This window comes from Adiantum capillus-veneris, chromosome 28, assembly GCF_014529385.1.
Source record: "Adiantum capillus-veneris isolate H3 chromosome 28, ASM1452938v2, whole genome shotgun sequence".
Classification (NCBI taxonomy): Eukaryota; Viridiplantae; Streptophyta; class Polypodiopsida; order Polypodiales; family Pteridaceae; genus Adiantum; species Adiantum capillus-veneris.
Window position 1 is genome coordinate 46,396,841 of NC_140958.1, and position 15,107 is coordinate 46,411,947.

Here is a 15,107-nt window from a genome sequence, read left to right on the forward strand (position 1 = left end):
GAGAGAGAGAGAGAGAGAGAGGAGAGAGAGAGAGAGAGAGAGAGAGAGAGAGAGAGAGGAGAGAGAGAGAGAGAGAGAAGAGAGAGAGAGAGAGAGAAGAGAGAGAGAGGGAATTACCTGGCCCAATATGGCGATGGAGAGCATTGTTAAGAGGAGCCGCCATCGCTCCCATAGAGGATAGCTCTCTCTCTCTCTGGCCAGCCTTCTGCCTGTCCGCGTGCGCGCGCTTGTGTGTGTGTGTGTGAGAGAGAGAGAGAGGGCGAGAGACTAGAGATGACGAAGAGAGCTACCAAAAATAATGGCAGTGCCAATTACTTCAGCAGCACTTTGAAGTTTGCTTCAAGCTTTGACCAGTCTACCGTCTTCGACTCTCAGGTAGCGCTCTTTGACTCACTGGCAGGCCTGGAAATTGAAGGGTGCCCTTGTCCTTCCTAGGGAAGGGGAATTCCCTTAATTGGCCATCGAAGAGGAAGGGCCATCATACACTTTGCCCGTCATCATGCAAGGCAAAAATGCATCAACCCGTCACTCGATACCCCATAATTTTCTTGCTCCTATGAAATATTCACTTGCTTTTGGTGTATCTTTTATTGTTCCATACTTAAGAGGATCTAGCATTAGGTATTCTTTAATTAAATTTGATGGTTAGTAAATTTTTAGTATGTTGGTATATTATACTTTAGCTCTGTTTGCTCCTCTTCCCCCCAAAAGCATCACCATTAGTTTTCACGTCTCTCTCTCTCTCTCTCTCTCTCTCTCTCTCTCTCTCTCTCTCTCTCTCTCTCTCTCTCTCTCTCTCTCTCTCTCTCTCTCTCTCTCTCTCTCTCTCACGTAAGGACAACCTTCTGCAGCAAGGCGAACGCGCAGGACGCTTAGGACAAGAAGCTCGTGCGGGTCATGCAGAGACCGAAGACACTGAGGTTGCGCAGCTGTTGAAGGCGCACAGGGCAGGAGCAGGGCACACAGGGAAGTCCTTTCAAGTGCAGGCAGGGGAACTCGCGCAGGTGCAGAAATGCAGAGATTGAGGGCTCCTGCAGGACCAAGCAGCACGCGCAGATTCTCTGGCTTTCCGCTCTGCAAGCTCCAATACGCATAGCAGGTCTCAACATCCTACGCGTAGCAAGTCCCTTCAGCTACGCGTAGGAAGTTAATAGCTCAAGTTTTAAAGGAACTTTTAAGCCTAAGGTAAATTTGGTTAATTGCCCGGGAAGTTGGTTCACACGTCTCTCTCTCTCTCTCTCTCTCTCTCTCTCTCTCTCTCTCTCTCTCTCTCTCTCTCTCTCTCTCTCTCTCTCTCTCTCTCTCTCTCTCTCTCTCTCTCTCTCTCTCCTACGCGAGCTGGTCCTCCTACGCGTTGAGCGAGCAGGACCTATTCTCAGTCCCCCACCCTAGTACCCTACCCCACATTTGGGGCCCGGGTTCGATGGATCCGCCTACCGAAGAGGAAGCTCCGGGTGTAGATAGCTACACCACCCCAAAAAAAACAACGGCTACTTTCAAGCGGAGAAACAAAGATACTGTACTATCACCAGGATCATTACGAGTGGGGAAAACGTCCAAGATACATGATGAACTAATGATGGAGAAGGTCCAGGTGATGCTCAAATCAGAGCTAAACTACATGAGAGATGACATCAGGAAGGAAATGCACGCGAGCGCTGAGAGCTACAGGAACTCCATGTATGAAGACATGATGAGAGAACTAAGGAGAGAGATCCGGGGGATACAGAATGAGGAGATTCAAATCTTGAAAACGGAATTACGAAACCTAATCAAGGCCGAAGTAAATGTAACAGAATGCGTTATGCAAAAGAAACTCGATGAGACATCAACAAGTTTTGAAGCATGGAGAACAAATATGGAAAAGCAAATGGGGGAAAAAGATGCAATAATCGAGGAGCTAAAAGGAGAACTTGCGGCTTGCAAATCTGCAACTAAGGAGAAGGGAGACGACCAACCTTCGGTGCTGAAGGAGCTCGAGGACATGAAGGATCAGATGAAAGCTCTATGAAAAGAAAATGAACAGAAATCGAAAACGGCATCTTCATGGGCGGAACGTCTTTTTAAGACACAAGAAAAGGTTGATGAAGCAGAGAAATGGATTGAGGATGCGAAGAAAGGGAAGGCCCAGATGCCCGAGACCACACCTACCTCCACCATCATTAATATGACCATTGAGGAAGAGCAGAAAAGGAAGACTCGGGCTTTGCATGTGCAGGTCACAGGAGTCAAAGACAAAGAGAATGTAGATGAAGAAGTGAAGGAACTGATACAACGCATGGGCATCACAGAACCCACTCACACAAGTGCATGGAGAGTGGGCAAGAAAGGAACCGATGAGAAGGGAAACGTAAAGGAACTCTTAAGAAAACCGGTATTTTCCTGGGAGATGACCTTACATTGGCACAAGTGGCACACATGCAAGAGTTGATGCCAGAGATCAGGGCAGCAAGAGAAATGGGGAAAATCGCCTTTTATAGAGGAGGGAAAGTAGTGGTTCTGGAAAAGCGCTCATCATGACGGTGCGTGATGTATGGGGCGACGCTCCGAACAGCGGCGTGGAATTGTAATGGATCATATAGGCTAGATGTAGGTGCCTTTGAAGACAGCTTTAGGGACAGAGACATAGTTTTCTACTCAGAGACACACCAGATACCGGGACATCGTATGCCACATGTGAAGGGTTATTTATGGGAAACAGCTGGTCGACCAGACAAGAGATCTCTACAGGGTAGCCGGGGTTCAGGAGGAGTAGCAGTCGTATTTAAAGAGGAGTTGAAACCACTACTATAGATTATCAGGAAAGATGAGCAAGCAAGGTATATGTGGGTGAGAATGAGAGCCGAGATAGGTAGATTTCTATATATCGCTATATGCTACTTCCCTCCGAGTACCTCAGTCTACTCCTCGCCTAAAGGACAATCCCCTTTCTCCATATTGAATAATGACATATGGGAGTTCTCTAGAGATGGAGACATCGTTCTCTTAGGAGACTTTAATGCCAGAATGGCCAACTCTCAAGCAGTATTCTATGATACTTCTGAGGAAATGCTCAGAGAAGTGGATTTATCACAGAGAGGGCTTACTAGAAACTCAGAGGATAAAGAACACACTGAATATGGGAGACATCTCATGGAGATGGCAACTATACATGGTTTGGCCATACTTAATGGTCTAGAGAATTTCCTGTTATCTGGGGGATTCACATGCTTCCCGCACAGGCATGGGGCCAGTACAGTGGATTATGTCATGACTTCACCAAGCTGTATTTCTAGTATCAAGGACTTTAAGGTGGGACCCAGGCCGGTTGGGATTGCAGTGGATCATGCTCTATTGACCTTATCAATCTCCTTCTAATACAATGCCTCTCAAGTACAAAGGAAGAAGACACACGCAAGATATACTTTCACGCCAGAAACTGATTCAGTCTATGTGGAAAAGATCTATAATAGGATGTGGGTAGCCGAGCCAATATATACTGTAGAGGAGATTACTTCTCAATTAACAGAGATACTACATGGAGCAGCACAAGAGGCATACCCACATACTCAACCTGATCAAAAGAGAGGATCTGGGAACACGCCTCAAAACAATTGGTATGATGAGGAATGCAGAGAGACGAGAACCCAAGTCCAGAAAGAGCTTACACTTGGGATCATCACATATAAGCAGTCTCGGATTGCTCTTCAGCGTATAGTACGTCGCAAGAAAAGGGCATTTTTAGCCAAACTAGAAAAGGATTTATATCAGCTCTTCTTGAGTCAGGACTCACATGAGGCCTGGCGCTTATTTCATGAGCACTCACCGCCTCTGACGATCACTTCTCCTGAGATCTGGGGTTAATATGTAACATCATTATATATGGTATCTGGACAGCCTCCATTACCAGATCCGCTAGAGCCATGCCCTGCTACTAGTACTTTCTTTACTACAGAAATGGTGGAAAAAGCCATTGATAAGATGAAGACAAGAAGAGCATATGATCATGAGGGTTTAGTAGAAGAACATCTGATCCATGCCAAGGATCTACTTTCAGAAGTCCTTGCTCGTCTGTTTAATCGGTTCATGTGTGAAGGATTCACTGAATCTTGGAAATTATCTACTATCGTACCTATTTTCAAGTCAGGGGATCCTATGATACTTGGGAACTACCGTACCATTATGGTAGGTCACACTTTGACCCGACTGTACGCATCCGTTCTTGAACAAAAATTGAGTAGATGGGGAGATAATGAGGGCATAAGGGCAATAAGACAAGCTGGATTCAGAAGGGGTTATTCCACTTTAGATCATATTCTTACGCTCAGAGCCATTATTGAGGAAGGAAGAGCAAACGGGAGAAGGATGTATTGTTGCTTTGTGGATTTTCAGAAAGCTTTTGATACAATACCAAGGGCCAGATTGATGCGCAGGATGCAAGAGTTAGGGGTCCCCAAAGAGATTATTTGGGGGATCATGGCCTTATACGGATCAGTAACTGGTTATGTACGTACTCCAGAAGGGGATTCCAACATTGTTCATTCCACCGTTGGAGTAAAGCAGGGATGCCCACTGTCCCCTACTTTATTTGGTATGTACATAGACGAGGTATCAGATTACATTGAGAGAGAAGGTGACAGAGGTGCTCAACTTGTAGGGTCATGGATCCCTTTGCTGTTGTATGCAGATGATATTGTATTGAGAGCAGAATCACCAGATGGAATGCAGAGGCAGCTGGATGCTTTACATAAATTCGCAGAGGACAGTGGACTGTCGGTAAACTTGGGTAAAACTAAAGTTATGGTGTTTAACACCACACCGCAGTGGGTTAGGAGATCGGCACCTACATTTGCATATGGCCAGGATACAGTAGAGTACACAGATGCATACACATACCTTGGGGTGGTATTTGCAGGACCGAAGTTTACTCTTAAGAAAGCAGCGGATGCTAGATTATCTAGAGCCTCTGCGGCCTTGGGAGGGTTGGAGAGGATGTGTTCACAAGTGTAGTTTCAGGAACCACTAACAAAAATTTGGCTCTTTGATACTATGGTGGCTTCGGCTATGCTTTATGGGGTCCAGATTTGGGGACCATCTGTGGATCAAGATAATTGGAAGTCAATGGAGAGACATTTGGTATCTATGATTTCCCAAATGATTAGATCCAAGGCCTCCGTACCACACGCGATTACCCGAGAGGAACTAGCGCCCCCTTCGATAGAAATTGAAGCTCTTACCAGATCAGTGTCCTTTATGCATGGTTTGTGGGATACAAATAAGTGGCGATATACTAGACTAGCCCTCGAATCCTCTCGACAATTGGCAATGAAAGGGGATACATCATGCTGGTATGCGCAACTGTCCTCGTGGTTTCAAAGACACGGGTTCAGTATGGAAAGATTACCCCCCTTCCAATACTTTCTTAAGGCTCCATCACTGGCAATTACACGAACGGAGATTAATAAGATCATCTGACAGGATCTTATACAGCTGGATACTAAGAGGACATGGGTAGACCCTACACAAGAATTGGGCACAAAGATGGCCGACTACAAAGAAAACTTCCTACAACTATCTGAAGATGGATTTGTGATTCGCCCGAGTTACATGGATACCCACCTGTCTCATGGTTTGAGATGTGCTATTGGTCAGATTCGTACATCCTCACACCAGTTGGAAATTGAATTTGCCAGATTTAGGGGAATCCCACTTGAAAGCAGAATTTGCAAGTTATGCGGAATGGAGTCAGAGACAGAATTACACTACATATGCCACTGCACAGTATACTACGAGATACGTGGGCGTTTTCACTGCCTCTTTAAAGAAGGCTTTGGACCTCTAGATAGAATCATGCAATACCAAGATCAAAGATGCTTAGGCTTGTACCTACTGGAACTACATCGGCACAGGGATAATCTAATGAGAAGACAAAGAGCACTACAGCCTCAGAGGCAGATCACAGATTTCTTCGGATCGAGAGAAGCAGGAGTGTAAGGGGAAGCAAGAGGCCAGCAGCCAACACAAAGGAGTACCCACATTCATACCAAAGGCACCCTAATTGACAGAGCGATTGAGCTTAGGAAATCGAGACGACCACGACCAAGAGGCAGAAGCACACTTCACCGGAGGAGACTACAACAAAGGATTAGAAGCATTCTAGCCAGACACCCAGAATGCTCCTAAGAAGTTTATTTAATACCTTGTATTTAGTTTTTCACATTCACTTTCACACTTTTGACACCTAGTACTTTAGTACTAAGGTACCCAGACATTGTAACAGATTCACCACTTTGTATCAGTTTGGTCTCATAGGTCATTCTGGCCTTTTGAAGACGTTAATATAACATTTCATTTCATTTCTCTCTCTCTCTCTCTCTCTCTCACACACACACACACACACACACACACACACACACACACACACACACACACACACACACACACACACACACACACACACACACACACACACACACACACACACACACACACACACATCTTGAGAGCACTCACTTTAGCCAACATGTGCCACAAGAAGAGTATGCAAGAGTGTGAAAGTTTGAGGGACATTTGTGAGGTGAGGCCCTCTGAGAAAAGGAAGAGGAGGGAGGCAATTCAATGAGGTAAGGCCAATGCCTATTGCAACAAAGGCATGGATGACATGATCCAGGAGTTTGTGCAAGGGTAGAGGGGCCAAGGTGTGGTTCGAGATTCTCTTGGCATATAGTGGCCCTTCAACGGGCATGCTCCTACTTGCATGCTATAACTGCAAGTAGGAGAGAGAGCAGTGCGTGGCGTAAACAGAGAAAGAAGTGTACATAGAAAGTGTTCATCTCTCATGTGAAGCCATGAAGAGGCCAGAAATGCGTAGAGAGAGAGAGAGAGAGAGAGAGAGAGAGAGAGAGAGAGAGAGAGAGAGAGAGAGAGAGAGAGAGAGAGAGAGAGAGAGAGAGGTCGTGACTTGTTTCCTTGAGCCTCAATGCTATCTCCTCATTTCCTTTAAAAGATTCATGCCCAAACTCAACCCTATATAGTCACACATGCGCTAGAGGCTAGGACATTAGAGGAGGAGCTTAGAGGTCGCTAGATTCTAGAATCATCATGCACGTTGCACACATCACAAGTCTGGTTGCATCAGACTTTGCATTGCAAAGCATCTACATCCGTATAAAAAGCATAACTAGTGAGCTGCCACTCTCAAATCTTGTCACATTTTGATTTTTTGAAGGTCTTCATTAAAAATAACATATTAAAAATGTTATCTCTTCTTTGATTTAGGTGGTGGGATTCAAATCTTAATAAATTTGAGCTTATATTTTACCACCTTAGAGCTTAGGCTTTATTTTTTTTTCTAATATATAATCAATGCTCAATAGGAGCTATTTATATTAAAGAAGAAAAACACTACAAGTATCTTGGCTTTTATATGGACCCGCAACCCACCATTACAGACCATGAAAACCCCATGTGCATCACATGCCACAAGGAGCATAAACACCATAAAGACTAGGATCTTACAAACAATATATTTGGACACAGATTTTGAGCAGTGGATGCCACCACATTGAGGTCCTTGCCACCCCACCCTAACATGTCCAATGGATAGGAAGACAAAACGACACATGGTAGCAAATTATAATCTATCGGAGAAACTTCCTACCACCACAAAGCTCAAACTAAAACAAGTCAATCCTAAATGCAGCACATCCGAGTTACACCTTAGAACTTAGGCTCATGTTTTAACTAAGCAACCTTCTACTTTGAATTTTTTTGGGCTATTTTATAGAATTTATCTTTGAAGGGAATTTTCAAAACTTGCCCTTCCTAGTGAAGGCTTATTTTCAAAGGACCCGTCTATTGGGAAGGGGCCTCTAAACAGCATGCTCTTCACCGGGAAGGCCTATCACAAAAGTGCCATGCATGTGCAGGGCTAGACCCCTAAGGAAGGGTGGGAAGGGTTGCAATTTCCAGCACTGCGCACTGGGCAACAACCTCTCTCTCTCCTCTCTCTCTCTCTTTGCTACCTTCAAAGTTCAATCAACCTTCATTGGTCCATTTGGACTTTTCTTAGTGATTTAGAGCCAGGTCTCCCTTGGAAGAAAGAATACGAGGGAGGGATTTAAGCCTAAGGGACATTAGAGCCTTGTCCCACCCCTTGCATGCAAGAGCTCAAGGTGTGCAAATACCCCAAGAAACAACCCTACACAATGCTTACAACCCTTATAGGGGCACGACAAGGCCACTCTAACCATTACGAGAGGACCTCGAAAATGGATTTTTAGAGCGCATAGAGATGGCAATAGGCCAAGTCAACCAAGCCATTGATAACTCATGTTGATTTGGATTGTCGACAATAGGGTTGATGACCTTTGTAAATCGGTGAACTAGTTCTTTCGAAGAGAATTTTCTTCATAGTCAAAAGCTTGTGTGACTAGTGGAACCAATTTCAGGACATGACTATTGCCTACCCTTGTAACTTTCAACGATACTAGGCAGAAAAAGGCTCTAAGGTTATTGGAAAGGAAGTTTATTCTTGGGGGCTTTCTAAGATAAGTTTAGAGTGAATGTCCAAAGGACCTAGCTTGGTTGGTGTAGCATTTGTCCCTCGTGAGTGCTCACACACATCCTCTTTTAACATCACGAGCGAGAATGTCCAAAGGACCTAGCTTGGTTGGTTTAGCATTCGTCCCTCGTGAGTGCTCACACACATCCTCTTTTAACATCACGAGCGAGAATGCTCGTATTGCTACAAAAAACGATAAACTTAGAGAAGAAGAGAATTAGGCATATATTTGAAATTTTGTGGTCTCCTTTGTCGATTGGACCTATTTTTCCGTGTCGTATGATGTGAAGCATTGAGTTTTTCTTTTGTTAGCATGCTAAAACATTCATAGAGGACTAGGAGAACCGCTTATAAATTTTTGTGTGCTTTCCCTTTATATTCTAAACGAGCTTGTACGACCCGCCTATACTGCGGGCCTCCCTTGCTCTTACTGACGATTTTAAAAATTGGAGAGTCTGTATGATTTTTCAAGCATGAAACAAAACATTGCAAAAGACTAAGGAGGCGTCCTTTATTTGACACACACACACACACAATTCTTTTTTCTCTTTAGCAATTCTATATTATTCCATCTCAAGGTTGCATCCATATGTAACTAGGAGAAACTTATGTTTGATATCAAAATAAACCTTACAAGTATGGAATGGAGAATTCATGGATGTGCAAGAAATATCTTGGTCTTGGCATGCATGTTTGCCTAAAATTTTTATTTTTGTGCCCTTCATATAAAAGAGTTTTAGAACCTACAAGTCTTTGAAAGGAAAAATATAAAGTCTAATTGTTTGCATTGGGAGAAAAGAAATCATGGACTTTGAATTGTGTGAGAGACCTTGTTTGTGGAGAAAAATGTTTGAATCAAGAATGGTTATTTTACATCCTCCATGTAAGAGAGTTTTGGAAACTAAAATATGCCGAGAGGAAAACCATGGAGTCTAAGTGCATGTATTGAGATATCAATGTATGCAAGCATATCTTTATTAGGGTCTAGGCATAATTGGATGCTTCTAGACGTTAACTTCTCCAATTGGGTATAAAATAATATATTTAATGTTTTCTTGAGGGTAGTATTTATTTCATTATATATTTTGTTAGCCTAATTTCTTGAACTTGAAATTAAAACTTCTATGTTGCAATGGAGAAGTACTTAGATAAATTTTTATGTAAACACGTGGACTTTGCATTCCTCCATAGCATATCCTAGACAAATGCACCTTGAAACTAGCCCTCCTATGTTGCAATTGACATATGCTACACATTTTATAAATGGTTCGTACCTTAAGTAAAGAATTTCTAGATTAGAGGTGTGTGTTGCTTTGATGTCATGCCCAAGTGGGTTTAGTTCTTAATGGGTGCTAACTTAGACAAGTGGTGAACTTTGAACTAAAAATTCAGGTACTCCATTTGACATTAGTTTGAACAAGTTGTGGGCCTTCAAACCAATGTCTCCATGTTAAGATAAGTTGTAGGTAGGACAATAGAGTATAAACAATGACAATGGAATCAATGTACTAGTCACTTGATGGTGCAACCACCCAAAACCATAATTTTTCTTGGCCAATGTTTCTTTCAAATGTTTAGTCTAGTACAAAACCTCAACACCTTGTACATGATATATTGAAAGTTGTCCAATCTAGGAATTGGGATTTTCCCACTTTACTTAATATGGTCTTAAAAGCCAGGAGCATAGCAGAAGAGGAAGAGGAATATATACGCACACTCACTCACACACACACACCACCATAGCCACACACACAGGTCTGGGGCGAGCAATAAGAAGAGTGGCCTCTAAGCACTTTTCTAGGCTCCCGTACTGATCAATTGGGTTGGGGTTGGAAAAAAAAGCAAACACACACAAAAACCCACAACCTAACCCTACACAAATTTGGGGCACCACCTAGTTTGGATGCGAACTAGGACGAGTAGAGAGAGAGAGAGAGAGAGAGAGAGAGAGAGAGAGAGAGAGAGAGAGAGAGAGAGAGAGTGCTCGAGCTGCTTTGAAATGTTCAATAGTGATCAAGCAAACACAATTATATATGTAAGAAAAAGAGGGAAGGGGGAGGGGGTGATTGTTGCACTAATACCTTTTTACAAATCTGTCATGACCAATGAAAGTGAGATTAGTATTTGTTCAACATAGCTTGAGTAAATTACACCACCACAACACATCACAAGAAAAGCCACCCCAATCACTGTCTTAAGGCCAAGGGAGTCCTCTCCACCCTGTCGCCCTCTTACAGTATGTGGGATTTATGGATAAATTGATGACAACACCCAGAGACAAGCTATCAAAAACTTTAAAAAAACACCAAGACACTTACACATCATTGTTGTCCATTTCTTCACGTTGGAAGAGAGACAAAGTATCCAAGCTTACTCCAAATCCACCCTCTTTGATTAAGCAAATGTTGGGCTTACACTAGTAGGAGAAATGATAGATTTCCTACTCTCAATTGAATGATCACTCTCTCTTACAATGGCATAGAGTTCCCTTGCTAATCACCCCTAATACAATACATGCATATGCATAAGACAATGAGCTTCCACTCAAGAGCTCCTTCTAAAGAGGTTGAGCTTGGCTTCTCAAGCTATAGCATAGTGCTCTTGCTTATGGCTCCCCCTTTTGTGCTCCTCTGACCATGGTTGGGTCAGACTTTCAGCACTTATCTAATTTCTTTTGCATTGGAATTATCAAGAATTTAGTGGGGATGGATGAAGAAGAGAGAGAGGAGAGAAGTGGAGGTGATAGGACTTTTCATAGTAGCTTAGTGTTAGTAAATTAGTGGAGTTAGTATTTTTATTGATTTACACATGGAATTGGATATTTACAATGGGAGTATCCAAGTAGGATACAAATAAGGAAGAAAAAACTGTTAATAGGTAAGAAAAAATGGATTTCTTACAATGTTGATGCTCCAAGTGTCTTGAGTAGGATCAATTTTGATGCTTGTTGACGGTCCACTAGCTTTGACGGTACGTTTTTTCTCCACTCTTGACCTTCCTTGAGAGCCAAGGTAAGTGAACATGAGTAATCAATCACCATGATGCTTTCTTTCAAGAGAAGAGGTTGAATTTTGTGGTTTTCTTGATAGATATGGGTAATATGGAAGAGGAAAAATGAGACTAGGTGGTCAATTTTGGAATGGAAGTGTGTGTAGGAGACATGAGTTCACCATGGTTTCTCTTATTCTTCAAGGTTGAGAAGAAGGTGAGTAGGGTGCAGAGAGGAGTGGTGAGAGAGGTGGGGATGATGAGTGGAGAAGTGTGTGTGAAAGAGGAAAATGATAAAGTGGAAGAGGGAGTGTGGCTGCATAGCATGGGCAAACTGGGGGCCACCAATAAAATCATAGCTCACAGCTCGTAGCTCAAAAAAGTATGAAAAAATTTGAGGTAAAATTTCAGCTCACGAGCTACAACTTTTGTTTGTATCACCTTTTCAAATTCGGGGAGCATGTGATTTTTAAAAAATTCAGCAAAACCGACTGTTTTTTCCACTGCACAAAGTCCTTGTGAGGTCCTTCTTTGGATGATTCTTTTGAATACCTTCAAGAGTGAGCTCCCCATGGTGCATGCATGCATTCCACATAGCCTTGACCTTATTTGGTAGGTCTATAATTGAAGATATTGTTGAGATCATGATATAAGTGAATAGTACAACTAAGAAAATCAAATATTGAGGGGTCTAAAAAAAATATATACATGTCAAATATAAATAATATAGGTGGAAAAAATATAAAGGGGTCAAAATAAATCTCTCTCATTATAAGTCTACCAAAAAAAGATGAATATTTTTTGTGGTCTAATTTATGAGAGTAATAGAGAATAGATGTAGAAAGGAAAAAAATGACAATAGTGAAAAAATATACACAATAGTGTTTTTTTGGATTTTTGTTGGGATGGAGTTACACCAAAAATAATAGAAGCTTGCATGAAACTATTTTTATATGGAATAAAGAGTATGAAAAATGGTAAGAAAAAATATGGTAATGTTGAGTCAATGTTCATAGCATAAACAACTCACCATAGGTAGAAATATTTAAATAAATACCAAAATAATTATGAAAAATCCTTTTATTTAGGCTCTATATACAATGAAATATTTACACACAAATGGGCCATAATATACTTATATTTTTTATAAATTTTATTTTTTTGGCTCAACTAGCCCTATGACTAGCTAATTAAGGGATTTTAAGAAGATATGGGAAAAGTCCCCTAACTCATACACACCTATATATAGTGAAATGGTAGGGATAGGCACAATGTTTAGATGATTTTGGTAGGGTGGTTTAACTCACTATGGCAATTATGGAGAGCCGAAAAAATGGCTATCACCATAAACTACTCATTCGAGCTCGGATTTGAGCACTTTGATATTGTAGGCTGAGGTTATTGGCCGTTTCAGACACAACGGTGCTGTTCATTTTTCCAAGCGCCTCACTGTTTTCCTACTATTCTGGCTGTGTATGTTTCTCATATGAGCGAAGCCTCTGCTCAAATTTGTGATTGTATATGGCATATTTCATCCATATGGTGTGAGCTATTTGGCCCATTGGTGTCTTCCCAAGTTCAATTGTATATAAGAATTAGACTTTGAGCTGATTTGTGTGTGTGTGTGTGTGTGTGTATGCGTGTGTGTATGTGTCTGTGTTGAGTGGGCAGATGGATAGTCTCTCTCCTCTCACTCACTATGACATTTGGAGCACATTACCACTCAAATAGACGCACAAAAACAAAGGAAAAGTTCGAGTCAAAAAATCTCAAAGGCGGTAATGATAGAGTCAATGCTCGCGATAATGGTCGTTCAACAATGCACGCGGTGTCGAGAAATTTGCGGTCTTGCCAGGAAAGCACCGGGCTTATGGCTGTGAGAGTTTGTGAGAGAACTCAACAAAAACTATATGAAGGAGTTAAACCATAGATGCCATGAAGACTAGGGTTTGGAAAGAAGTGCAATCAAAGAAGACTCACTCTTTCTCTCGTGCACTCACACACACAAAGAAAGAACATAAAAGAGAATGTCAAAACAATACGAAGATGAAAACATCAAGGCTATGGTCATATCGTATCATGGGTAATATGAAAAGGGTTAATAGACGAGTTAATGGAATTCAATCTTGGATGACCAAATAGGCTACGAATTGTTCTTTGGAATTGTAGTTTTGTGCTTACCATAATATATATATTTTGTCTGGTGATTGGGATTAATTGTGTGTACAAATCCTCTTGGTTCATAGCAAGATAACTACGCTTACATCAAAAGAAAAATTATAGTCTATGAGAGGTAGTATGATGGGATCCGGTGATAGAAGTATTTCATTGAGCCTTTCAGGGCCGAAGAGAAATCCTATACGTTGTTGAAAGTGTATTTTACGGCTAATCCATACGTTAATTCTAATAGATCGTACAGAGTGAAAGCGATAGAAATGATAATCATGTGGGTTATTCATCTAGGATAGTATGTGAGAAATGTAGATATGGGAGAAGTGAAGAGATGAGAAGTTTCCCTCCCAAGCTCTATTCTTGCCAGTAGGCAATAAGGATACTGCGGGGAGAGATGTACCTGTAGCAAGGAGAACCTAAAATTTGTAGAGAGGACGAATTACTAAGAGTGAGAGAGATAGGTTTGGTTAAGGAGATGAGATTAGATACATATATATATATATATTTTGGATTAGAGATGAAAATGAAAACAACAAGAAATCAAGAAAACATCAATGTAGAACACATCTTACTTGACAAACCCTTCGGCACCATTATTGATAGAGAGAGAAGAAGAGGAGAGAATTCAACTTTGATTGATACGCCAAGTCCACACCCTTCTTTGATTAGAGTCGATCTTCCAAGGATAGCATGCAAGGATGGCTAGTCTTCCTCTAGGAGAAAGTGTAGGCTTAGGCTTATGTTAATGGCTAAGTACAATTAGACATTACTACTCACTCCCTCAAGAATTCCTCTCATCAATGGCTTGAATGCTTGAGTTCCCTTTTTAAGAAAGAAGAGGTCCCCTTTTATAGGTGAAGGGAACCCCCAAGGGTTTACACAAGAAGAGAGGAGCCAGTGTGAATAGGAATTGGAAAAGTTGGAAATGAGCTGTCCCTGCATGATGTGGGCAGACTAGGGTCCAGTATTTTGATCATATCTCCTCAACCGTGGCTCCAAATAAAAAAGTAAAAATATGAGCAAAAACTTCAGCTCATGATTATCTACGATTTTCATTTTAAAATTGTTTTCCAATTCGGATTGGAACCTTGTGTAAAAAATTCATCAAAATAGGGTCCATTTCTGGCAGCAAAAGTCTTCCCGTGGTCCCCTTAGCCTAGACTTTCATTTAATTCCAAAGGACACCTCATGCCATATGAAAGCATGACATTGCTCCTTGACAAAGTTTTGTAATCATGCTTGCAATAATGCATTAAAATAAGTGTATCTTTGAAATCATGCCACCTAGTGTGCCACTAGGATTTGATTCCCTCGTAATAGCTATTTAAAAAGAAGTATAAGAAAAGTATAAAAAATACATAGAATATATATATATTGGAGTTTACCCTAGATATAGGATCTAGCT